Source organism: Ambystoma mexicanum, chromosome 6p, assembly GCF_040938575.1.
Source record: "Ambystoma mexicanum isolate Mex_15411 chromosome 6p, UKY_AmexF1_1, whole genome shotgun sequence".
NCBI classification, from domain to species: Eukaryota; Metazoa; Chordata; class Amphibia; order Caudata; family Ambystomatidae; genus Ambystoma; species Ambystoma mexicanum.
The window spans coordinates 1,065,580,801-1,065,605,476 of NC_090935.1; positions in this window are offsets into that span (position 1 = coordinate 1,065,580,801).

Consider the following 24,676-nt stretch of genomic DNA (forward strand, 5'->3'; position numbering starts at 1 on the left):
GATTCCCTTGGCATCACATACTACCTGGACGTTGATGGAATGCCAGTGCTTGCGGTTTCTATAGATGTGCTCAGATGCCCTGGGGGACGTAGAGCCACATGGGTGCAATCAATGGCACCTAGCACTTTGGGGAATTGTGCCACCCTGTAGAAATCCTGGCTGACAGCCTGCCTTTCTGCAGGTGTTCTGGGCAGGTATATGTGCCTGAGGACTGATGGGCGTGCAGTGATGATGGCCAACACCTGGTGTAGGCACCGTGACTGCGGGCCTGGTGGAGGGTGCCCCTGACTGGTGGGGGGTGGGGGTGCTGGGAGACATGAGTGGGGGCCTGGTGGAGAGTGCCCCTGACTGGTGGGGGGTGGGGGTGCTGGGAGACATGAGTGGGGGCCTGGTGGAGGGTGCCCCTGGATGCAGGGAGGTGGGGGTGCTGGGAGACATGAGTGGTGGCCTGGTGGAGGGTGCCCCTGGATGCAGGGGGGTGGGGGTGCTGGGAGACATGAGTGGGGGACTGGTGGAGGGTGCTCCTGGATGCTGGGGGGTGGGGGTGCAAGGAGACCTGAGTTGGACATGAGTGGGAGCCTGGTGGAGGGTGCCCCTGACTGGTGGGGGGTGGGGGTGCTGGGATACATGAGCGGGGGCCTGGCGGAGGGTGCCCCTGACTGGTGGGGGGTGGGGGTGCTGGGAGAAATGAGTGCGGGCCTGGTGGAGGGTGCCCCTGACAGGTGGGAGGTGGGGGTGCAAGGAGACATGAGTCGAACATGAGTGGGGGCCTGCTGGAGGGTGCCCCTGACTGGTGGGGGGTGGGGGTGCAGAGAGACATGAGTGGGGGCCTGGTGAGGGTGCCCCTGACTGGTGGGGGGTGGGGGTGCTGGGAGACATGAGTGGGGGCCTGGTAGAGGGTGCCCCTGACTGGTGGGGGGTGGGGGTGGTGGGAGACATGAGTGGGGGCCTGGTAGATGGTGCCCCTGGATGCAGGGGGTGGGGTGCTGGGAGACATGAGTGGGGGCCTGGTGGAGGGTGCCCCTGGATGCTGGGGGGTGGGGGTGCAAGGAGACATGAGTTGGACATGAGTGGGGGCCTGGTGGAGGGTGCCCCTGACTGGTGGGGGGTGGGGGTGCTGGGAGACATGAGTGGGGGCCTGGTGGAGGGTGCCCCTGACTGGTGGGGAGTGGGGGTGCTGGGAGACATGAGTGTGGGCCTGGTGGAGGGTGCCCCTGACTGGTGGGGGGTGGGGGTGCTGGGAGACATGAGTGGGGGCCCGGTGGAGGGTGCCCCTGACTGGTGGGGGGTGGGGTGTTAGGCGGAAACCAGTGCAGTGCCCTCTGGGACCACTGCAAAAGATTTAGGACTACAGGTGTTTGGCAGTAAACCCACTTGGTAGCAGTCTGTATCACACAGATTCACTTGGTAGCTGTGGCTGAGCAGTCAGACTTCCCTCAAGAAGGGTTAGACAGTATGTGGAGTATACAAAATAGGGCAATCTACACAGTAGCACAAGCAAACACGGAACAAGGCTTCGGTGTAAAGATATAAAGGTATTTATTTATAACAACACATCTATGGAAAACACTATGGCACTAATACGGCAAACAACTTCAATCACAATTACTTATACGAAGGAAAAGATCAATCCCCCTAACAATAGTTCGACAAGTCTATGTTCACCGGCATCACTTATTTGCAGATAGAGGTGTATGCTTTAACCTAGATGGCACTCTAGTATTAGTTAGGACGGGAGAGAAAAATAAGGCAGTTTATGAAATCAACTCGGTACCAATACTTTACGGACAAATGCAAGGCAAGTAAGGCAGGGTCTACTGCAGATCACAAAGTTCAGAGGCCAGGCCCACTCGGAGAGAGGCAAGGCGATATGTCCCAAAAAGTGTCTCAGTGGAAATGCGCTTCGAGTCTTTATCGCAAATTATTATGGGAAGATTGGACCAGTTCAGAACAGGAAGTTAAAGAAAGCTTGGAGGCGACCCAATGGAAAGGCGAGGATTACGACACCTCACTCTATCCGGCAGAAAGGGAAGCCAGGTGGACACGGTACCTTGTTTGTGGAGAGACAGCTCCGGCTGGGGCAGTTGTTCCTGGTGGTGGATGCACGTCGGGTCTTTGCCAAGAGTAGAGATGATCTCGTCGTCGAAGAAAAGTGAAGTCTGGTGCACCACCAGGGAAGAGACCAGTCGCGGAGTGCTCCGTCACAAGGCACCACCTTTTGGTCGCAGTACAGGGGTAGTGGCTATCCGGTTGCCGGTGTGCTCTGCACGGGCAATTCGACCACTGCGTCCTGGAGCGAAGAAAAAGCAAAGGGGACTGGTTGTTCCCACCAGTCAGGGTAAGAGACTCTCCGGCAGGGAGATCTCCTCTGTCGTCGGGAAGTGGGGAGTCGGTTCAGCAGGGCTCCACCGGAGGTGTCGTCGTTGCAGGTCGGCTCAGCTTTACCCTTGTCGGATTCTTATGTCCTGTGGCGTCTTCTGAAGATCCAGTCCCAAAAGCCCTGCTTTTATGCAGCAAACCCCCAGTCATTCAGCCTAGCTGTCAATCAAAACACGCTAAGTGGTGAGCGGGGTGGCTCCCCACTTGGGCCAATCACACCAGAGTGCGACTGGAGTTGGCAAGGCAACTCAGTCCAGGGTGCCTAAACCCCCTCCCACACCCCTGTGGTAACCCAGACAGAATGGCACCACTTTGGAGGGTCTCTGTACAGAAGCCCGCCAAAAGTAGAACAAAGGGCTCAACCTTTGGTTTAGGAGTCACAGAGACGAACACAGATGCCATTTTAAAAAACGAGTTCTGGCAGAAAATACCATCCTATAGATTTATTTAAGATAAGTAAACCGGTGGTATGTTAGAGATTAACGAGAAAAAGTATCAATCTCCAACAATGGGAAGAATCCCATAGGGTTATATTCGGGGTTGAATATAACAAGTAGTTTCCACTGCCACCAGCCAAAACTCGACAAGGGAGATGGGACAGTGCCCCCTCGAATAACAGACCTAGGAGTAATCTAATTACCCCTACTAGTACGTCCACAATAGGATGGTTTGTACTCGTTCTGTTAGTAAATTTAGGTCTAGTAAAGCCAATGGTGACTTTGCATGCCCGGGGAGACAGTAGTCAGTCCCCAGGTATGGAGTCTATGATGGAGGTCCGCTAGGACGCCCCAGTGCTACGGCACAGAGGGTGCAGTGTTACACACATAGCAAAACATATGAGACCCTATGGAGTAAAAGACCCCATAGCCCATAGAACACATTGCCATTCAAAGGAATTACTCACAATCATGTCCAAGAGTGGGAGAAAAGAGTCTCACTCTTGGCAGGATGGAAAAAAACAAACTCCAGAAATCCAGCAAAGCTGCTGGGGGACTCACTAGGTTAGGAAATTCAGCCTAAACAGAGAATCCTCCCTAACACTCGCCCCCCCCAGACTAAGGGATAGGAGGATTTAATCCACTCCTGGATGAATCTCATACCTCTAGTCGATGACATACATCCTAGAGAGACCATCAGCATTTTGGTGGTGACACCCTGACCTGTGCTCAATGGTGAAATCAAACCCTTGCAGGCAGATCGACCATCTCAATAGTTTCGGGTTTTCCCCTTTCATTTGCATTAACCATCTCAAGGGTTGGTGGTCGGTCTGAATGACAAAAGTAGAACCATACAAGTATGTCCTAAACTTCTTCAGAGCCCACACGATAGCAAAGCACTCTCTTTCGATTGTTGCCCACCTTGTTTCAGGATCCTTCAGCCTGCGGCTGATGAAGCAAACGGGGTGCTCCCTACCTTTCCCATCCAGTTGACTGAGTACAGCACCTATTCCTACATTTGAAGCATCTGTCTGCACAATGAAGTGTTGGCAGTAATCAGGAGCTCTGAGTACTGGGGCTTGGCAAAGAGCCTTTTTCAGGTTTTCAAAAGCCTGATTGCACTCCTCGTTCCATCTAACCTTTTTAGGAAATTTGGGCGAGGAGATGACATTCAGTGGAGAAGCTATGGTCCCATAGTTCTCGATGAAATTCCTGTAATACCCAGTGAGGCCTAGGAAGGCTCTCACTTGGGTTTGAGTAGTAGGTGTTGTCCAATTTTGCACAGCTTCAATCTTACTGAGCAAAGGCCTTATTTCTCCACCTCCTACCTCAAGTCCAAGATAGACTACCTTACTCTGTCCAATTTGGCATTTACTCGCCTTTATGGTCAGATTGGCTCGTCCAAGAGTCTGCAAAACATCTCTCAGGTGGGTTACATGTTCTTCCCAGGAATTGCTGAACACTGCTATGTCATCCATGTATGCCATGCAGAAGTCCTCCATCCCATTCAGAACCTGGTTTACCATCCGTTGAAACATAGCAGGTGCATTCTTCAATCTGAAAGGCATTACCTTAAACTGGTATAAGCCAACCGGGGTAGAAAATGCAGTTTTCTCCTTGGCATGGTCTGTCAGGGCTATTTGCCAATAGCCTGACGTCAAGTCAAATGTGCTGAGGAACTTGGCGGCGCCAAGTTTATCCACCAACACATCTGTTCTTGACAAATGGTGGGCATCAGTCTTGGTGACTGCATTAAGAGCTCTATAATCCACGCAGAATCTAAGCTCTTTAGATCCGGCCTTTTGTACTGACACAACTGGGCTAGACCATGGACTAGTAGAGGGCTCTATTACCCCGAGATCGAGCATCTTGCTGACCTCACCTTTGATGTGGGCTAGTACGTTTTCTGACATTCGGTATCCTCTGCTTTTGACTGGCAGACAGTCACCAGCGAGTATGTCATGCTGGCCCCAAGCGGTCAAGCCTGGTGAGAGCGAGAACAGAGAGGCAAACTGATTCAACATAGATTTGCACTCTTCTTGTTGCTCGGGTGTCAGATTTGAAGAGAGATTTACTCCTTCAACTTTTTCATCCAAAGGTCAGCCTCTGAGGAGATCCGGAAGAGCTTCACTCTCTTCTTCTTCCTCGGATGATGCTAGAAGCAACGCTCCTACATCAGGTCGGGAGACATACGCTTTGAGTCGGTTGGTGTGGAAGACGGTCAGAGCCTCCTTGGGATTGCCCAAGTCCACCAGATAGTTGAGCTCTCTGAGTTTACCCACAACTCTGAAGGGTCCCATCCATTTGTCTTGCAAGGCACTCTGCCTTGTGGGGATCATAACGAGAACGAGCTGGTCTTGAGCGAACTCAACCATGTTAGCCTTTTGATCGTGCCAGTGCTTGACCAATGCTTGTCCAGCTTTCAAGTTATCGCTTGCTTCTGTCATCATGTGCGACATTCTCCTCCGGAGACCTATCACGTAGTCAGTCACTCTGACTGGCTTGGGGGAAGGGGCACTCTCCAACCCCTCCTTAATCAGGGCCAATCGACCTCTGACGGGATGACCATAGAGAAGTTCGAAGGAAGAATAACCTACTCCCTCCTGAGGGACTTCTCCATAAGCAAAGAGAAAGCAAGGCAGTAGAAGGTCCCACTTACGCTTAAGGGGTTCCTCTAAAGCTCCTATCATGCTCTTGATGGTTCGGTTGAACCGTTCTACCAACCCATTGGCTTGTGGGTGGTAAGCTGTTGAGAACTTGTAAGTAACTCCACAGGTTTTCCGCATGGCCTTCATGTAGTGGGACATAAAGTTTGATCCCCTGTCAGAGATTACTTCCTTAGGAAACCTCACCCTGGTAAAAAAACCAAGGAGGGCCTTAGCCAAAGCCGGAGCAGTAACAGTCCTCATAGGAATTGCCTCAGGATACCTAGTAGCATGGTCTACTACAACAAGTATAAACCTGTTGTCTGAGGAGGTTGGAGGATCAAGGGGACCAACAATGTCAATCCCTACTCTCTCAAATGGGACTCCCACAACTGGGAGAGGCACTAAAGGTGCCACATTCTCGGAGCCAACCTTACCAGAGGTCTGGCAGGTGTGGCAGCTCCTGCAGTGTTTTTCTACTTCGGCCCCCATCTTTGGCCAATAGAAGTAGAGAGAGAGCCTTTCCTTAGTCTTCTTGAAACCGAATCTCGTGGGCTAACTGCAAGAACTGTGGTCTGTTCTCTTGGGGTACTACAATTCGTTTGTAGTCTCCAGGTGCAGACTCGGTCGGTTCACTGTAGAAGAGGCCATCTTCCCGGTGCAACCTGTATTTCTCAGGCTCTTGCCCTTCAGCCTGAGCTTCTGCCTGGTGGCCAAGACCTTCCAGAGTTGGACATTCTCTCTGTCCCTTACTGAAGTCTGCCCTGCTGGGTCCACCTTCTGCCAGTAAAGACTGCAGCTCAGGATGGTCAACAGGATCCAGATCTCCAATGAGTTCCTGGCCTTCCATTAGCTCCTCTTCAGAGTCTAATTCTACCACACAGGGTTGTACCTCCTTCTCAGCCTCAGCTGGAGGCTGAGTTACGGGTGTAACTTTGGACAACCGCGGGGAAGTCCTTGTTGGCTGCACTGAAATGCTGGCTGCTGGTTTCGGGTTAGAAGTCTTAGGTGTCCCTTTCGCTTCTGATTTCTTCGAGATAGCGGCCGACAATTCCAGTGGAGCAGGAGTGATTTCTTTCTTCATCATCTCCGGGAGAGTACCGCGCATGGTCTTCTCTCTTGCAGGTCTGGTTAGCTCCTGTAACCGGTTACTAGGAGGTCTGGGAGTATGCGATACAACTCCGAGAGTTTTCAAATCGTTACCCAACAGTACACGTCCTGGTACCTCACTCTGTATGCTGACAGGTATCTTCACAGTCATGTCGTTATACTGGATGAGAACTGGTAATTAGGGAAGCATCTGCACAGGCCCTCCAGCTAACTTGGTGAGGCGTTTGGGTGCCCTCGCAACATCCTCAGCCTGAAAAAACGATTTATCCACCACAGTTATGCTGGCCCCAGTGTCCCGAATGGCAGGAGTCTCCTGACCATTCACCTAGACACTGTCCTTATAATACTCTTTAGTATTATCGGGGATAGAATTATAGACATCTAAATACTGTTGTTCCCACAACCCCAGGGATACTAAAGAAACGCTGGCTGAGACTCCAATGGGTTCATCAGCTAGCAGTAGAAAGTTTCCACTTGCCATCTGGACTTCCTCCTCTGGAGCAAAGGCTAAGGAGACAAGCTGGACCCCTGAAGGTTTACCCTTACATCTGGGATCTCCTTTCACGTGGTCAGTCGAGCCACAAACAAAGCATTTACCAAATGCTTTCTGGAATGGTGGCTTGTTCTGGCCTCCTTCTGGTTTGGCACCAGAAGACACACTATTCTGCTGCGGTTTTCCTTGTGGCTTACCCTTCTGGTTTTGTTTGGGGCCCTCTTTGGAATTTGAGTTATTCAAATTCTCTTTTGAGTCTTTTTTTAGGCTGCTTTCCCTCATCCTTCTTCTGAGTTGCCCCAGAATCCTCATGAGTAGCCCTGTTGGCAACCCATAAATCAGCAGTCTTAGCCAGCTTCCGGGAATCCAATTCCTTCTAATCAGCCAAGCGCTGTCTGAGCTCAGGAGAACAGGCATCATAAATTGACTCCAACATAAAAAGATTCTTCATACCCTCATAAGTGTTCACTTTGTAACCCTTAATCCATCCCTCTAAGTTTTTCAACCCTTCACTTACCCAGGTAGCCCAAGAGGTACCATCATGCTTTTTGAGGGTTCTAAACCTCTTAAGATACTGGGAAGGGGTCTTCCCGAATCTAGCTATCAAAGCTAGTTTCACACTTTCGTAATCCGTCTTATCCGCCTCCCCCAACTCCATTACCACATCAGTCGCAACAGGGGGGAGCCTAGAGAACAACCAGGGAAGTAAATCATTCCCGGTGATGCCCTGAAGCCCATGATTGTACTCAAACAGTTTTAAACAATCCAACACATCCAATCTCGGTTCATACATATCCACTAATTCCTTCGGCATCCGGGGTCTTTTGGGACTGGAGCTCCTAGAGGAACCAGAGGAGAGAGAAGCATTTTCCACAGACAACTTTTTCATCTCTAATTCGTGATTAAGTTCTATTTCCCTGAGCCTTAACTCAGCTTGCTTCTGCTCAGCCTGGGCATTCATCCGTCTGAACTCGAGCTCTTGGTTTCTTTCAGATTGAGCCAAGAACCGTTTGTATTCTAATTCGAGCTTCATTTTTTCAAGTTCAAAATAAGCAGGGTTACATGTGGGACCTGGTATGGGCCCCGTAGGTACAGCTGGTAAGGCAGGTAGAGGAGCAGGGGGGACCGTTTCGTTAGCCTCTTCTTCCTCTTCAGCCTCTTCATCACTATCGTCAGAATTACGATTTAGATCAACACCATCACTGTTATCTACATCTGCTGGAGAAGTTGGTTCCTCTGAACCAGTACCCAGACTTTGGTTTTCCAGCAATCTCGCTATTAGTTCTAACTTCTTGCCTCTTACAGAAAGATTCTCTTGCCTACAGAGAGCTTGTAAACTCTCAGTATTTTCACCTGACAAGGATTCTTGACTGTAAGCTTCCATAGTAGACATGTTTTTGAAAGTTGCTTTTTAGTGCTAAGCTTTGTGGTTAGTTATCCTAAAGTTTCAAAAAGCACTCTAAACTGTATACTCGATACAAATCCCACCGCTGCCACCAGTGTTAGGCGGAAACCTGTGCAGTTCCCTCTGGGACCACTACAAAATATTTAGGACTACAGGTGTTTGGCAGTAAACCCACTTGGTAGTAGTCTGTACCACACAGATTCACTTGGTAGCTGTGGATGAGCAGTCAGACTTCCCTCAAGAAGAGTTAGACAGTATGTGGAGTATACAAAATAGGGCAATCTACACAGTAGAACAAGCAAACACGGAACAAGGCTTCGGTGTAAAGATATAGAGGTATTTATTTATAACAACACATCTATGGAAAACACTCTGGCACTAATACGGCAAACAACTTCAATCACAATTACTTATACGAAGAAAAAGATCAATCCCCCTAACAATAGTTCGACAAGTCTAGGTTCACCGGCATCACTTATTTGCAGACAGAGGTGTATGCTTTAACCTAGATGGCACTCTAGTATTCGTTAGGACGGGAGAGAAAAATAAGGCAGGTTATGAAATCAACTCTGTACCAATACTTTACGGACAAATGCAAGGCAAGTAAGGCAGGGTCTACTGCAGATCACAAAGTTCAGAGGCCAGGCCCACTCGGAGAGAGGCAAGGCGATATGTCCCAAAAAGTGTCTCAGTGGAAATGCGCTTCGAGTCTTTATTGCAAATTGTTATGGAAAGATTGGACCAGTTCAGAACAGCAAGTTAAAGAAAGCTTGGAGGTGACCCAATGGAAAGGCGAGGATTAAGACACTTCACTCTATGCGGCAGAAAGGGAAGACAGGTGGACACGGTACCTTGTTTGTGGAGAGACAGCTCCGGCGGGGGCAGTTGTTCCTGGTGGTGGATGCACGTCGGGTCTTTGCCAAGAGTAGAGATGATCTCGTCGTCGAAGAAAAGTGAAGTCCGGTGCACCACCAGGGAAGAGACCAGCTGCGGATTGCTCCGTCACAAGGCACCACCTTTTGGTCGCGGTACAGGGGTAGTGGCTATCCGGTTGCCGGAGTGCTCTGCACGGGCAATTCGACCACTGCGTCCTGGAGCGAAGAAAAAGCGAAGGGGACTGGTTGTTCCCACCAGTCAGGGGAAGAGACTCTCCGGCAGGGAGATCTCCTCTGTCGTCGGGAATTGGGGAGTCAGTTCAGCAGGGCTCCACCGGAGGTGTCGTTGTTGCAGGTCAGCTCAGCTTTACCCTCGTCGGATTCTTAGGTCCTGTGGCAACTTCTGAAGATCCAGTCCCAAAAGCCCTGCTTTTATGCAGCAAACCCCCAGTCATTCAGCCTAGCTGTCAATCAAAATACGCTAAGTGGTGAGCGGGGTGGCTCCCCACTTGGGCCAATCACACCAGAGTGTGACTGGAGTTGGCAAGGCAACTCAGTCCAGGGTGCCTAAACCCCCTCCCACACCCCTGTGGTAACCCAGACAGAATGGCACCACTTTGGAGGGTATCTGTACAGAAACCTGCCAAAAGTGGAACAAAGGGCTCAACCTTTGGTTTTGGAGTTACAGAGACGAACACAGACGCCATTTTAAAAACCGAGTTCTGGCAGAAAATACCATCCGATAGACTTATTTAAGATAAGTAAACCGGTGGTATGTTAGAGATTAACGAGAAAAAGTATCAATCTCCAACAATGGGAAGAATCCCATAGGGTTATATTCGGGGTCGAATATAACAAGTAGTTTCCACTGCCACCAGCCAAAACTCGACGAGGGGGGACGGGACAGAGCCCCCTCGAATAACAGACCTAGGAGTAATCGATTACCCCTACTAGTACGTCCACAATAGGATGGTTTGTACTAGTTCTGTTAGTAAATTTAGGTCTAGTAAAGCCAATGGTGACTTTACATGCCCGGGGAGACAGTAGTCAGTCCCCAGGTATGGAGTCTATGATGGAGGACCGCTAGGACGCCCCAGTGCTATGGCACGGAGGGTGCAGTGTAACACACATAGCAAAACATATGAGACCCTATGGAGTAAAAGACCCCATGGCCCATAGAACACATTGACATTCAAAGGAATTACACACATTCATGTCCAAGAGTGGGAGAAAAGAGTCTCACTCTTGGCAGGATGGAAAAAAACAAACTCCAGAAATCCAGCAAAGCTGCTGGGGGACTCACTAGGTTAGGAAATTCAGCCTAAACAGAGAATTCTCCCTAACATGGGGGTGCTGGGAGACATGAGTGGGGGCCTGGTGGAGGGTGCCCCTGACTGGTGGGGGGTGGGGGTGCAAGGAGACATGAGTTGGACATGAGTGGGGGCCTGGTGGAGAGTGTCCCTGACTGGTGGGGGGTGGGGGTGCAGGGAGACATGAGTGGGGGCCTGGTGGAGGGTGCCCCTGACTGGTGGGGGGTGGGGGTGCAGGGAGACAGGAGTGGGGGCCTGGTGGAGGGTGCCCCTGACTGGGGGGGTGGGGGTGCTGGGAGACATGAATGGGGTCCTGGTGGAGGGTGCCCCTGACTGGTGGGGAGTGGGGGTGCTGGGAGACATGAGTGGGGGCCTGGTGGAGGGTGCCCCTGACTGGTGGTGGGTGGGGGTGCAAGGAGACATGATTTGGACATGAGTGGGGGCCTGGTGGAGGGTGCCCCTGACTGGTGGGGGGTGGGGGTGCAGGGAGACATGAGTGGGGGCCTGGTGGAGGGTGCCCCTGACTGGTGGGGGGTGGGGGTACTGGGAGACATGAGTGGGGGCCTGGTGGAGGGTGCCCCTGACTGGTGGGGGGTGTGGGTGCTGGGAGACATGAGTGGGGCCTGGTGGAGGGTGCCCCTGACTGGTGGGGGGTGGGGGATGCAGGGGGGTGGGGTGCAAGGAGACATGAGTTGGACATGAGTGGGGGCCTGGTGGAGGGTCCCCTTGACTGGTGGGGTGTGGGGGTGCTGGGAGACATGAGTGGTGGCCTGGTAGAGGGTGCCCCTGACTGGTGGGGGGTGGGGGTGCTGGGAGACATGAGTGGGGGCCTGGTGGAGGGTGCCCCTGACTGGTGGGGGGTGCGGGTGCTGGGAGACATGAGTGGGGGCCTGGTGGATGGTGCCCCTGACTGGTGGGGGGTGGGGGTGTAAGGAGACATGAGTTGGTCATGAGTGGGGGCCTGGTGGAGGGTGCCCCTGACTTGTGGGGGGTGGGGGTGCAGGGAGACATGAGTGGGGGCCTGGTGGAGGGTGCCCCTGACTGGTGGGGGCTGGGGGTGCTGGGAGACATGAGTGGGGGCCTGGTGGAGGGTGCCCCTGACTGGTGGGGGGTGGGGGTGCTGGAAGACATGAGTGGGGCCTGGTGGAGGGTGCCCCTGACTGGTGGGGGGTGGGGGTGCTGGGAGGCATGAGTGGGGGCCTGGTGGAGGGTGCCCCTGGATGCAGGGGGTGGGGGTGCTGAGAGACATGCGTTGGTGGGCAGTAGTGCAAGGTGACATGTGGGTTGGCAGGGGGGCATGGCCATGGTGGATGGGCTGCCTGCGGGACATGTTCAGGGGTGCAGGGTAGTCCCCTGTGGTGTGGGCCACCTGCAGGGGCCGTGGAAGGTGTAGAGGGAACAGCTGGGAGGACCCACACGACCAATTCACATATGGGACTCCCTGGCACCCCAGAAATACATGTAGGCTGCTGGATTCGCGTGTGGAATTTGCCGCGCACCCGGAGTACACGTACCCTGCTGAAATTGCGTGTGGAACTTCATGCGCACACCAAAATACACGTACCCTGCTAATTTGCGTGTGAAACTTCCCCCGCTCACCGAAATACACATACCCCGCTAATTCGCGTGTGAAACTTCCCCCGCACACCGAAATACACGTACCCTGCTAATTCACGTGTGGAACTTCCCGCGAACCCCGTAATACACATACCCTGCAAATTCGCATGTGAAACTTCCCGCGCACCCCGGAATACACGTGCCAAGGCCAATTGCGTGTGGAACTTCCTGCGAACCCCGTAATACACGCACACACTATTTTTCACACAGCGGGTGTCCGTGTTTGTCGGTACCCCTTTGCACCTCATTTGTCCAAGAGGGCCACTGTATGGACCATTCATCATAGCTGTATATGGGTGCTTTTTGTTAGCGCACATTTTGGTGCACATTTATTTCAGGCGCAGGGACGCTACCGCCTGCTTTTTTGTGGCGTATTTGTTTCACCCTGTGCGCGTCTTTCACCGTGCACTGGTTTGCGCTATTCGATTCCAGGAATACAGGTTGTACCTGAGTGTGTGGGCGTTCCGCGCACTTGCCTCCTGTAATTCCCCCGCCACGCCCATATGTTCACACGTTGTTCCCCATTCCGAGTGTTATGCCCCGTGTTCCGCCTACTTTTGTGATGTATGCCGCGCTATGTACGATTTTGCAGTGGCCGTGGCGCACGCCGTTGGATGACCTGTGCGTCGGCGTGCGCCGCGCACTTTTTCAGCGCACATCCAATGTTTTTCTTGCGCACGGACTACCATGAATCGATGTGCGCTGGTTTCCCTGCGATTTTCGCAGTTGCACTGCGATTTTCGCACTTTTACTGCGAATCGCACGTTTTGGCACCTCTGCGCGGGAATTTTCGGCACACATCAATTCCATGAATCGACCTGTTTGTATGTATGCTATCCTCGTGAATATTCACAAAGGGTCGAAAACCTCTCTCTCTCTATATATAAAAACCCTTCCACCTGAAATGTGAAAGTAGGAAAGTCCGTTGGAGCCAAGTCATGCATTGCACAAATCCACCCAATAGCCATCGCATCGCTAGAAGTTAACCTCCAGTTCTGAGCCACAACAGAACATGGCCAAATGCTCCAATTTGCATACCCACATTGCCTTGCGGTTGTGGCTGAACTGGAGGTGAACTTCCAGCGATGGCTACTAGAGTGCGTTGTGGAATATGTCACTTGCCTCAAATGGACTTTTTTTGTGACAATGTGCTGCGCCTAGATGCAGTCGGTGAATAATGTAAGGCTACGCCACGTCTCCTTCAAACGGTTTAACCATTTGTAAACCCTGGCTCAGCATTACACACCTTGCGCCTCCCAGCCAGCCCTCCCCTCCAGAGGCAGTGAGTGGGGTTTAGGTTTGCGGTAAGAGCCAGGAGTGCAACTAGACTAAGATTTCCGGGGGACCAACCCTTAAAATGTTGTGAGGGGATAACTTCAGAGACTGTAGAGGAGGTGAAAACGAACTTGCGTGGGGGTATCTTACTTCTTTACACATACTAATGAGACTATTTTAGTGCAGCTTCGATGTTACAAGCAGTTAACTATCTCCTTCAAGTCTGAAACCAGCCACTTAAGAAGTGTTGTGAGAATGAGCTGTCCACTGTTCCGCCTCCACTACCTTGACATGCAAGAAGTACTAACACCCCATCACCATTTCAATTACCTAACAAAGTATGCATACAAATGCAGTTGCTAACAATGAAACACTTTACAGTAGTAATTGCCGGGCCTTTGTTAACTGTGCAGCTGCAGGTACTGTAATTGTAATAGGTTATTTATAGTGCGCTTAATACCCAGAGGCGTGGACCCACTGATCGAACCTGTGTTGCTCTGTTTCATCTTGCTTCCAAGGCGAGCATGTTGCCCCTGAGCTATCCTCCTGAGACCGGTTAATGCCTGTGTCCTGTCCTACCAATGGTCTGTAGGTCAGGCAGGTCAAGTCAACAAAACCCAACATTTCGGGGTGGCGAGACTGACCTGCCCAGTGGTCTTTGCGCCACTCGTAGCAGCACTGCTATTTAATTGCATTCCGGCTACTTTGCCCACGTTATAGGCACTGAGATACAAGTTGAGTTGCCTGCCTCCCTCCCCAATATCAAGCCAACACTGGCATCTCCCATGAAATCCCAAACTGGCATGCCCTCTAACCATGTTTGAAGAACCAACCCCCTTACCTGACTGCCACTGGTGCAGGCAAGGCCAGTCCTTTCGCCTGCAGATCACTCCCTTCACTGCAAGGAGGCAGTACTTATGCACGATCCCATAGCAGGCGGCTGACAAATGGCCATTTTGTCACAGTTGGCTTCGCAAACAAATCCCTCGCTCGCTGTTTGTGCCCAGCAATAGGGGGAGATGGGATAAGGCAGGCTGGGAGGCCAGCCTTACATTAATGGCCGTTCAGGCGACTAGTCTCGAGTGTTATGAAAAACAATGAGATGAGCATTGTGTAGCAAAATGGTAGCAGCATAATCGATCAGCAAGTGCTTCAGAAGGAATATGGATTCCCAAGTAACATATTTAAATCACAATAAATAAAATACATCTGCCAGATGAGCACAGCAGTTTGATTAAAATTAAACTCAAATAGTACCTTTCCCAAACAGAAGAGAGCAAACACAATAGATCTAACACTTTGGAAATCACTGAAATATTCAAGGGGCTGTACATAGTCTGCAACATAAAACATGGCAGCAAAAGCTCCTAAATAGGTGCATTTATTTTGTCAATGGAGCAACAGAATGAGGGTGCATACACTTTTAAAATACATCAATCGGATTCATAAGGGAAATTGGGTGTAAACTTGGAAAGGGGTAGCTGGTGTAGACTTCAAGAGGGGCATCTTAAAGGCACTGAGAGGGGGCTGCTGTAACGCTCACCTGATTCCCGCAGAGGCGCCGGTCTTGACTGGGTGAATGCCGTATCTTCAAAGGTGATGTGTAACACACGGTTGGCTCTTTGGGCTGGACCTCTGTGCACTGTATGTCTGACTCGAAGAGTAAGATGTCTGCAGATAGAAAATATGGGATTAATGAACTGGGGTTATTGGGTGCCTCTCTCCTCTTCCCTTTCTCTTCTCCTGTAGAACCCCAAAGGTTAACGCCCTCACCTTAGGTAAGTGAACGCCGAGCTCTCCATCTGCCTCGGGGCAGGGTGCCGTAACCAGTTTCTTCACTGGATAAGGGTGCAGGCCTCTTGACCTCAGAGGACTGCTGTCCGTCGTTAACTGCACGAACAGTAAGTTCTAGGCACTTCAAATGTCTTAAAAGTCTTTTGTAATGATATCTCTTCTTTTGCAGGGTTCCGGCGATGGCGGATGGCGGGCTGATGAGAGTTGAGGATCGAACCCGCGTGAGGAATAGAAGCGCCTGGAAGCACGTAAGTAAGCGCTTGTAGCCTGCTTCACGATGCGCACTAACTGTCCCTTTTATCTTGCAGGTACAAGTTCGGAGCTTTAGAGAAGCTGAAGGGTGCTGGAATACCCACTGGATTCGGCGTGGGAAGGAGTAATGACACGTGAGTAATAAAATTGCCCAATGTCTTTAAACGCACCTTCTTTTGTCTTTCAGATGCCGGATGCAGCGCCGAAGGCCTCCGGAGCGTGCGAAGAGCTGGTAAGCTTTTGTCTTTCAGATGCCGGAATGCAGTGCGAAGACCTCCGGAGCATGCGAAGAGTAGGTAAGCCTTTGTCTTTCAGATGCCGGAATGCAGCGCGAGGCGTTGGTGACAGCCGATGGACCAGGTAAGAGATGCGCTGCCACTGAAGACCGTAGTGCTAACCTGTTCTTTCTTTGTCTTTACAGGTGCTGCTGAAGACTGGATTCCAGGATGGTAAGCCTTTCTTCCCTTAGGCCCAGGATCAGAAGCAGAAGACACGATGAGCGTTCTGCTGCAGAGAATGCAGAATAACGCAAAGCAAGATTCATCCATCGGGTGTGGTTTAAATAGCCTCCTGTAGTGCTTAGGTGTCTCCTTCCACAGCCACGCCTAGGTAAGAAAAGAGTTCCTGCTTTCCAGAAGAGTTCCAGTGTTCTGAACCTAGGAGTGGCTCCTGCCCCACCCAACAGGAAAAGTAGTCCCAAACAGAAGAGGATCAGGGGTTCAACTGGCAGGTAAGTAAGCAGCATGGTCTGCTGCAGCTAAATCCACCCAAGCATTATGAGCCTGGCGCTTCCAGCGCTGGGACTGGGCATCTTTATGAGCCTGGTGCCACTGGCGCCAGGACAGGGTCCAAAAGGTCCCAATTGGGACTGGCTGGCACTCGGAACCGGGGTTATGGGTCTGCTTCCAAGGGAGTCGGGCAAGTCCTGATCTTTTGGAAGCAGAGATCATGACAGCACCCCCCCTCAAGGCCCCTCTCAAACCGGGATTCTCCGGGGGTTTGGGCTTGTTAGTAAATGTTCGATGAAATCTTTTGATTAGACGAGGCGCGTGGACATATTATGCAGGTTCCCAGGATCTTTCTTCGGGACCGTAGCCTTTCCAGTCAATCAGGTAAAATAGTTTAGATTTGGAGATCTTGGAATCCAGGATGCTTTTGACTTCAAACTCGAGTTCTCCATCAACTAGAATAGGTTTTGGGGATGTAGTTAGTCGGGTTTGAGGTTGCACGCGTTTTAATAGAGAGACGTGGAAGACCGGATGTATCTTCATGTGAGGGGGCAAGTCCAACTTGACCGCTACTGGATTTACTATGGTAGTGATGGAATAGGGACCAAGGTATCTTGGGTTGAATGTGCGTGGTCCTTTTAGAGGTAGATATTTGGTGGATAACCAGACTTGATCTCCTACTTGATATTGGGGGGCTTCCTTCCGATGTTGGTCTGCTCCTTTCTTGTATTGTTCTTTAGCCCTTTGAAGGTGAGAAACGGCTTCCTTAAAGGCTTGGGTGATTGTAGAATGCAGGTGGTCTACTGCTGGTGTTCCAAGATCTTGGAGTGGATCCAACTCCGAGGTTCGAAGGGTGACTACCGTATAAAAGAAAAAACGGGGTCTTCCCAGTTCCCGAGTGGACAGAGTTATTGTAGGCATATTCGGCTATCCAAAGGATATCTTTCCAAGTTTTTTCAGTTTGTTGTAGCATGCAGCGCAAATACTGTTCCAGAGTTTGATTGGTCCTCTCGGTTTGTCCGTCGGTTTGAGGGTGGTGGCTGGTCGAAAGTCTCACATCAATTTGAGCCGACCGACAGCAACTTCGCCAAAAATGAGAAATAAATTGACTACCTCGATCCGAAATTAGAACTGAAGGAAAACCGTGCAGTCGGACGATGTTTTCGAGAAATTCTCGGGCCAGAGTTGCTGCTGTTGGTAAGCCTTTGAGTGGAATGAAATGCGCCATCTTGGAGAATAGGTCCACGATTACTAGGATCGTATTGTATCCGGAGCATGGAGGTAGATCGGTGATGAAGTCCATAGAAAGCGTATGCCACGGGCGAGGCGGGATGTCAATAGGGCGTAAGAGGCCGGCTGGTTTTTCCTTTTGACTCTTGTTTTGGGCGCATACTCCACAGGACATTATAAAGTCTCTGATATCTTTTTTCCAAGACGGCCATCAGAAGTAGCGCTTGATCTTTTCTGAGGTCTTGGTCATACCGGGATGTCCTTCCATTAAAGAATCGTGATAACAAGAGATTACCTTTTTCTGTAAATCTGTGCTGGGCAGGTATAACCGTTCTTGGAAATATAATAGGTTGTCCTTCACCGTAAAGTCCTTTCCCTGCAGATGCCAATTCTGTATGTCTGCTGGAGTTACCAGTAGCCTGGCTTTATCCTTAACTTCCTCTATGGATTGTGTGGCGATTACACCTAGAATTCTTTGTTCGGGAATGATAGGTACAGGTTTAGGATTGATCAAATGTTCTTCCACTCCCATCCGAGAAAGGGCATCAGCTTTACCGTTTTTTGTACCAGGTCGATAGGTAATTATGAAGTCAAACTCGGCAAAGAATAGTGCCCAACGGAGTTGCCTAGAGGATTGAGCTTTTGCGGTTTTCAAATATTGCAGGTTTCGGTGATCTGTAATCACAGTAACGGTGTGTCGGGCCCCCAGAAGATAATGCCGCCAAGCCTTAAAGGCGGACTTGATAGCTAGAAGTTCCTTATCAGTAATAGTGTAATTGATTTCAGGAGGCGAGAATTTGCGGGACCAAAATGCCACGGGATGCAACTGATTGGTTACTGGGTCCTTTTGTGATAGAACTGCCCCCATGGCAAGGCTCGAAGCATCAGTTTCAACGATGTAGGGGAGTTCTGGGCGAGGATGTTTTAAGATCGGTGCAGAGATAAATCTAGTCTTCAAATTCTGGAAAGCTTGTTCCACCTCGGTAGACCATTCAAAACGTTTGTTTTTCTTTAACAAGGCGGTGATGGGCTGGACTATTCGAGAGAATTCGGGGATAAACCTGCGGTAAAAGTTAGCGAAGCCTAACATGCTTTGAACACCTTTTACGGAGGATGGCGATGGCCATTTGAGAATTGCATCGACCTTCTTTGAATCCATACGCACTCCGCTAGGTGATAATATGAATCCCAAGAATTCAACTTCAGTCACGTTGAAAACACATTTTTTCCAACTTAGCGAAAAGTTTGTGTTGACGCAATCTCTCGAGGACCATTTTCCCGTGTTTCCGATGTTCAGTTTCCGATGAAGAATAAACGAGGATGTCGTCAATGTAAACAACAACACACACATCTATGAGCTCTCTGAGGACATCGTTCATAAAATATTGAAAGGTGGCCGGGGCATTGCAAAGTCCGAAGGGCATGACCTGATATTCAAATAGCCCATACTTGGTGCGGAAGGCCGTCTTCCATTCATCGCCCTCTTTTACTCGTACCAAGTGGTAGGCTCCTCTAAGATCCAGCTTTGTATATATGCATGCTTTTCTGACTTGGTCCAGGAGTTCAGGGATCAAAGGTAACGGATATCTATTCTTAACGGTGATCTGGTTCAGGGTGCGATAATCTATACAAGTTCTAAGGTCCCCTTCTTTTTTTGGAACGAAGAAAAAAGCTGAGGAAGCAGGGGACTTGGAAGGACGAATAAACCCATTCGCTAGGTATTGATCCAGGTATTGTCGGAGGTGAAGATTCTCAGGCTCGGTGAGGGCATAAATTCTACTACAAGGAGGAGTAGATCCAGGTATCAGGTCTATCTGGCAGTCATAAGACCTATGAGGAGGTAGAGAGTTAGCCTGATCCTTCCGGAAAACATCTTGGAATTCTAGGTATTCAGGAGGTAACTGGGGAGCCTCCGAGGAAATTGCTGCCAGTGCAACACCAGGTCGAGGGTGATAAGTAGAGACACATTCTGGAAACTGAACCGTTCTTGCTCGCCAATCGATCTGAGGATTGTGCTTCTCTAACCAAGGAATTCCTAGAATAATCTGGAACTGAGGGGCCTTGATCACATCGAACACGATCTTCTCATGGTGTCCATCTTGACTTACTAGCGTCACTTCTTGGGTGGTATGCGTTACTGGTCCGGAGGCTATCTCCGTACCATCCACCGTAGTAATGACGTCCTTTACAGCCTTTGGACAAAGAGTCAGATTCATCCTCAAAACCATTTCATGATCCACATAATTGCCGATGGCACCGCTGTCGACGTAAGCTTCAATCGCATGTAATCAATCCGGATGTTCAGGGCTAATGAGGACCATAGGTATCACGAAATGCGAGGTCACGGAACTGGTTTTAACGCTCGGCAAGAGGACCTCTATTCTTGTCGGGCGAGGTTGTTTCCCTGCTCAGAGTTTGTGACCCTGGTAACTGCAGCTCCTACTGCCTTCTTGGCTGGTTTCACCGGACTGTCTCGAAGAAAGTGCCCCAAGTTTCCGCAATAGAGGCATAATTGCAGCTGTTTTCTCCTTTCCCGCTCCTTTTGTGTTAGTGGTCCTTTCAGGCCCCCTATTTGCATGGGTTCCCCGGAGTCTACTCCTTTGGTAGGAGTTGGTGGTTTGGAAAATACTCGAGCATCAAACTTGGAACGATCGGCCTTCCTGTTCTGCAGTCTGTGGTCAATTTGAACGACTAAGTCAATATAGTCCGAACAGTCTTGCGGGGGATTCACTACTTGGGCTAACACATCTTTGAGCTCTCCACGTAGACCTCTATAAAACAGCGTAATCCTTTTGTCCTCAGGCCATCGAGTTTCCACTATCAGTCTGTTGAAAGACGCAATATAAGCCAAAAGGTCTTGATTACCCTGTCGCAATGAAAGGAGCTCATTGTCCAAGGCCTGCCCCTGTGAATGTCTTGCAAACAGTTTTTCCATACTGAGCTGAAAAGCTTCAAAATCATGGAGAACCGGATCATCTTGATTAACTAGAGGGATCGACCAGTCTGCCGCATTGCCACTAAGGTACGAAAGCACGAAAGCTACCTTAGCTTGATCAGTTGGAAAGGCTGCTGGCCGGCATAAGAAGTGCAACCGGCACTGATTAATAAATACTGCAAACCTCTTTGGGTCACCAGAAAATCGTTCGGGTGGAGCCAGAGGTACATTCCCAGGTAGGTTGATCTGCACTGGGTTCGTAGAGGATGTTGAAGGAAGATTTGCCCCTGATGCGGGAAACTGAGTTTGTCCGGCTTGTGACTTTAGCAATTGTCTAGCGAGATCGTCTGTTCACTCCTTGGAAATAATCAGTTCCCTTCTTAGAGCATTCGTTTCCTGACGGGCTGCATGCACTTCTGCTCTTAGTTCCCCAAGTAACTGGGCTAGCTGGTCGGTATCCGAAGTTTCCATAGCGCCTGGGTGGGAGTTTTGCGGTAGGCTTTGCGTTCTGTAACACTCACCTGATTCCCGCAGAGGCGCCGGTCTTGACTGGGTGAATGCCGTATCTTCAAAGGTGATGTGTAACACACGGTTGGCTCTTTGGGCTGGACCTCTGTGCACTGTATGTCTGACTCGAAGAGTAAGATGTCTGCAGATAGAAAATATGGGATTAATGAACTGGGGTTATTGGGTGCCTCTCTCCTCTTCCCTTTCTCTTCTCCTGTAGTACCCCAAAGGATAACGCCCTCACCTTAGGTAAGTGAACGCCGAGCTCTCCATCTGCCTCGGGGCAGGGTGCCGTAACCAGTTTCTTCACTGGATAAGGGTGCAGGCCTCTTGACCTCAGAGGACTGCTGTCCGTCGTTAACTGCACGAACGGTAAGTTCTGGGCACTTCAAATGTCTTAAAAGTCTTTTGTAATGATATCTCTTGTTTTGCAGGGTTCCGGCGATGGCGGATGGCGGGCTGATGAGAGTTGAGGATCGAACCCGCGTGAGGAATAGAAGCGCCTGGAAGCACGTAAGTAAGCGCTTGTAGCCTGCTTCACGATGCGCACTAACTGTCGCTTTTATCTTGCAGGTACAAGTTCGGAGCTTTAGAGAAGCTGAAGGGTGCTGGAATACCCACTGGATTCGGCGTGGGAAGGAGTAATGGCACGTGAGTAATAAAGTTGCCCAATGTCTTTAAACGCACCTTCTTTTGTCTTTCAGATGCGGGATGCAGCGCCGAAGGCCTCCGGAGCGTGCGAAGAGCTGGTAAGCTTTTGTCTTTCAGATGCCGGAATGCAGTGCGAAGACCTCCGGAGCATGCGAAGAGTAGGTAAGCCTTTGTCTTTCAGATGCCGGAATGCAGCGCGAGGCGTTGGTGACAGCCGATGGACCAGGTAAGAGATGCGCTGCCACTGAAGACCGTAGTGCTAACCTGTTGTTTCTTTGTCTTTACAGGTTCTGCTGAAGACTGGATTCCAGGATGGTAAGCCTTTGTTCCCTTAGGCCCAGGATCAGAAGCAGAACACACGATGAGCGTTCTGCTGCAGAGAATGCAGAATAACGCAAAGCAAGATTCATCCATCGGGTGTGGTTTAAATAGCCTCCTGTAGTGCTTAGGTGTCTCCTTCCACAGCCACGCCTAGGTAAGAAAAGAGTTCCTGCTTTCCAGAAGAGTTCCAGTGTTCTGAACCTAGGGAGTGGCTCCTGCCCCACCCAACAGGAAAAGTAGTCCCAAACAGAAGAGGATCAGGGGTTCAACTGGCAGGTAAGTAAGCAGCATGGTCTGCTGCAGGTAAGTCCACCCAAGCATTATGAGCCTGGCGCTTCCAGCGCTGGGACTGGGCATCTTTATGAGCCTGGTGCCACTGGCGCCAGGACAGGGTCCAAAAGGTCCCAATTGAGACTGACTGGCACTCGGAACCGGGGTTATGGGTCTGCTTCCAAGGGAGTCGGGCAAGTCCTGATCTTTTGGAAGCAGAGATCATGACAGCTGCTCATTGGCTCAGAGAGGGCTTCGCGCTGGCTCAGAAAAAATCCCCTAGAAGCTTGCAGAGACCCCAGGTGCTAGGCATCACACGCACCGCTGCTGACGGCGTCAGCAGCACCTTAGCTGACCTTTGGTGCTATTGGTCACTGCTCCAGTGCCCAAAGTGAGAGATTTCATAGCACTTTGTACAATTACAAATAAATGAGGCATGATAGCAGTCGTTCTGGCGCCCCTAGAAGCTGCTGGCACCTGAGGCAGCTGCCTGTACTGCCTGATGCAAAGACCGGCCCTGCCTCCTTATGTGTCTCCCCCTGCATATGCACCCAGTCCAATTTTAACAGCTGCTGCTACGCTGGTTGTTCCAACTGCACCGACATTTCCTCCAGTGCCAAGCGTGCATGATTTATTTTTGCTTTCATTGCCGGCTGCCTCCACGTCCACTCCCCTTCCAGTACATAATGTGCTTGACACTGATTCAAGAATAGTGACACTTAGTACGATATCTGCAGAGAGAAAGGGGGAACTGCTTGAATGGGCTGAGAAGTACATGGAGTGGGATGATGAAACGGCTGCTGTAAGTGCAATTGCAGACCGCAGGGTATTCCTGAGCAGAATGTATTGATAGAACAAATGGGAGTGTATCTTGCTGAAATATGGAGTGATTTCACTGGTTCGGCTATTCCACAAGAATTGCGGGATTATAATTTTTTTGTCGTTCAAGAGATATTGCAACGAAGATACGCAAACATTTCACAAAATTGTTTGTACGTAAGAGGGAAATTGATTGGTTACATAAAGATTAATTGACTAAGGATAAGGAACACACATCGTATGTACAGAAACGATTTTTGCCTCCATTAAAACCCGTTACTGAAGAAATGCGCATGTGTACAAGAGACTCACTTAGATGGATTTCAGATGTCTATTTCTCCTATTGAAGTACATGATACCTTTACTCAGTATACACCGGCTATGCAGTGGAAGGTGTTACAAGTGATGGTTGAGTATTCACAAGATGAATGCATGAAGAGAAACTTGTGTTGTCCGGCGGATATTATGGTGATTTATAAAAGAGCATTTTCACCCGACACCACGTTAACCTTGTTGTTGCTCGATTTGGCCGTATTGCTTAACAAACATTCAGAACTCCCTACTGAACAATTGCCTGTGAGAGAGGTTCCTTTGACACAAGTGCCAAAGGTAAAAATCCCAGCTGCAGGGCAGATACCTGCTTCCACTATTCCAGCACATTATATTTCACAGTTTGTTCATGTTCCATTTTCGAGACAGGAAGTGAATACGATTAAGCAGTCCATTCCAGACATCAGGAAGAAATCCTGCAGGGTTCTACAAAGAGATAGAATCAGTTTTGAATTCGTCAATTTTCACCGTAGGGGATATTGACTTGTTATTTCCTGTGATACTACTTGCATATTTATGGAAACAGATTAGGACCATAGATGATCAAGCTGGGATGGGCGATACTTGGGATGCCTTGACACAAGCTGATGGGGCTAGGAAAGCAGGCGAAAAACCGCCAAAGGCTATATTGATGTTGCTGAATAATATAGTGACCAAACTAAAGACTTTAGTGCCCGAGAAGAGAATTATATGGGACAAATTGACAACATGCATGCAAGGAAAGACCGAGGGTGCGACTGGGTTTTTCAACAGGTTTAAGCAAGTGTTTTTGGATTTTAGTGGGCAAGATTTGAGTACGGAACCGAGAAAGACATTATTTGTTGACACATTTTTACGAGGATTGACATTCAAACTCATATCATGACATCTGAAAGTGCATGGCAAGAAAAATCACAATCCAAAGTGCTGCATATGGCCCAGTATTATGAGAAGAGGGTAAATACGGAGAAGGACAAGGTGGAAAAAAAAGGGTGATTTAAAAACTAGAGTCCTTTTGCAGCAAATAGCACGGCTATCCAGGGGCGGGAACACTCAACCAAGGGGTCAGTTTGTGCCGCAAATGGGAGCACAAATGGGTCCCGTGCACATGAACCAGTGTGCGTATTGTAGACAGGAAGGTCATTGGAGGGCAAAGTGTCTGTCCCTCCAACAGCAAACTAATAACACATATGGTACGATCGGCAGGCTATTAAGGGGTCGTTCCGGAATTGGGGGTCCTGGTAGATACCAATTTGCACAGAATCAGCAGAGTCAACCACAAGACGCGAATGTGGGTATCCAGGGAAGAGGACA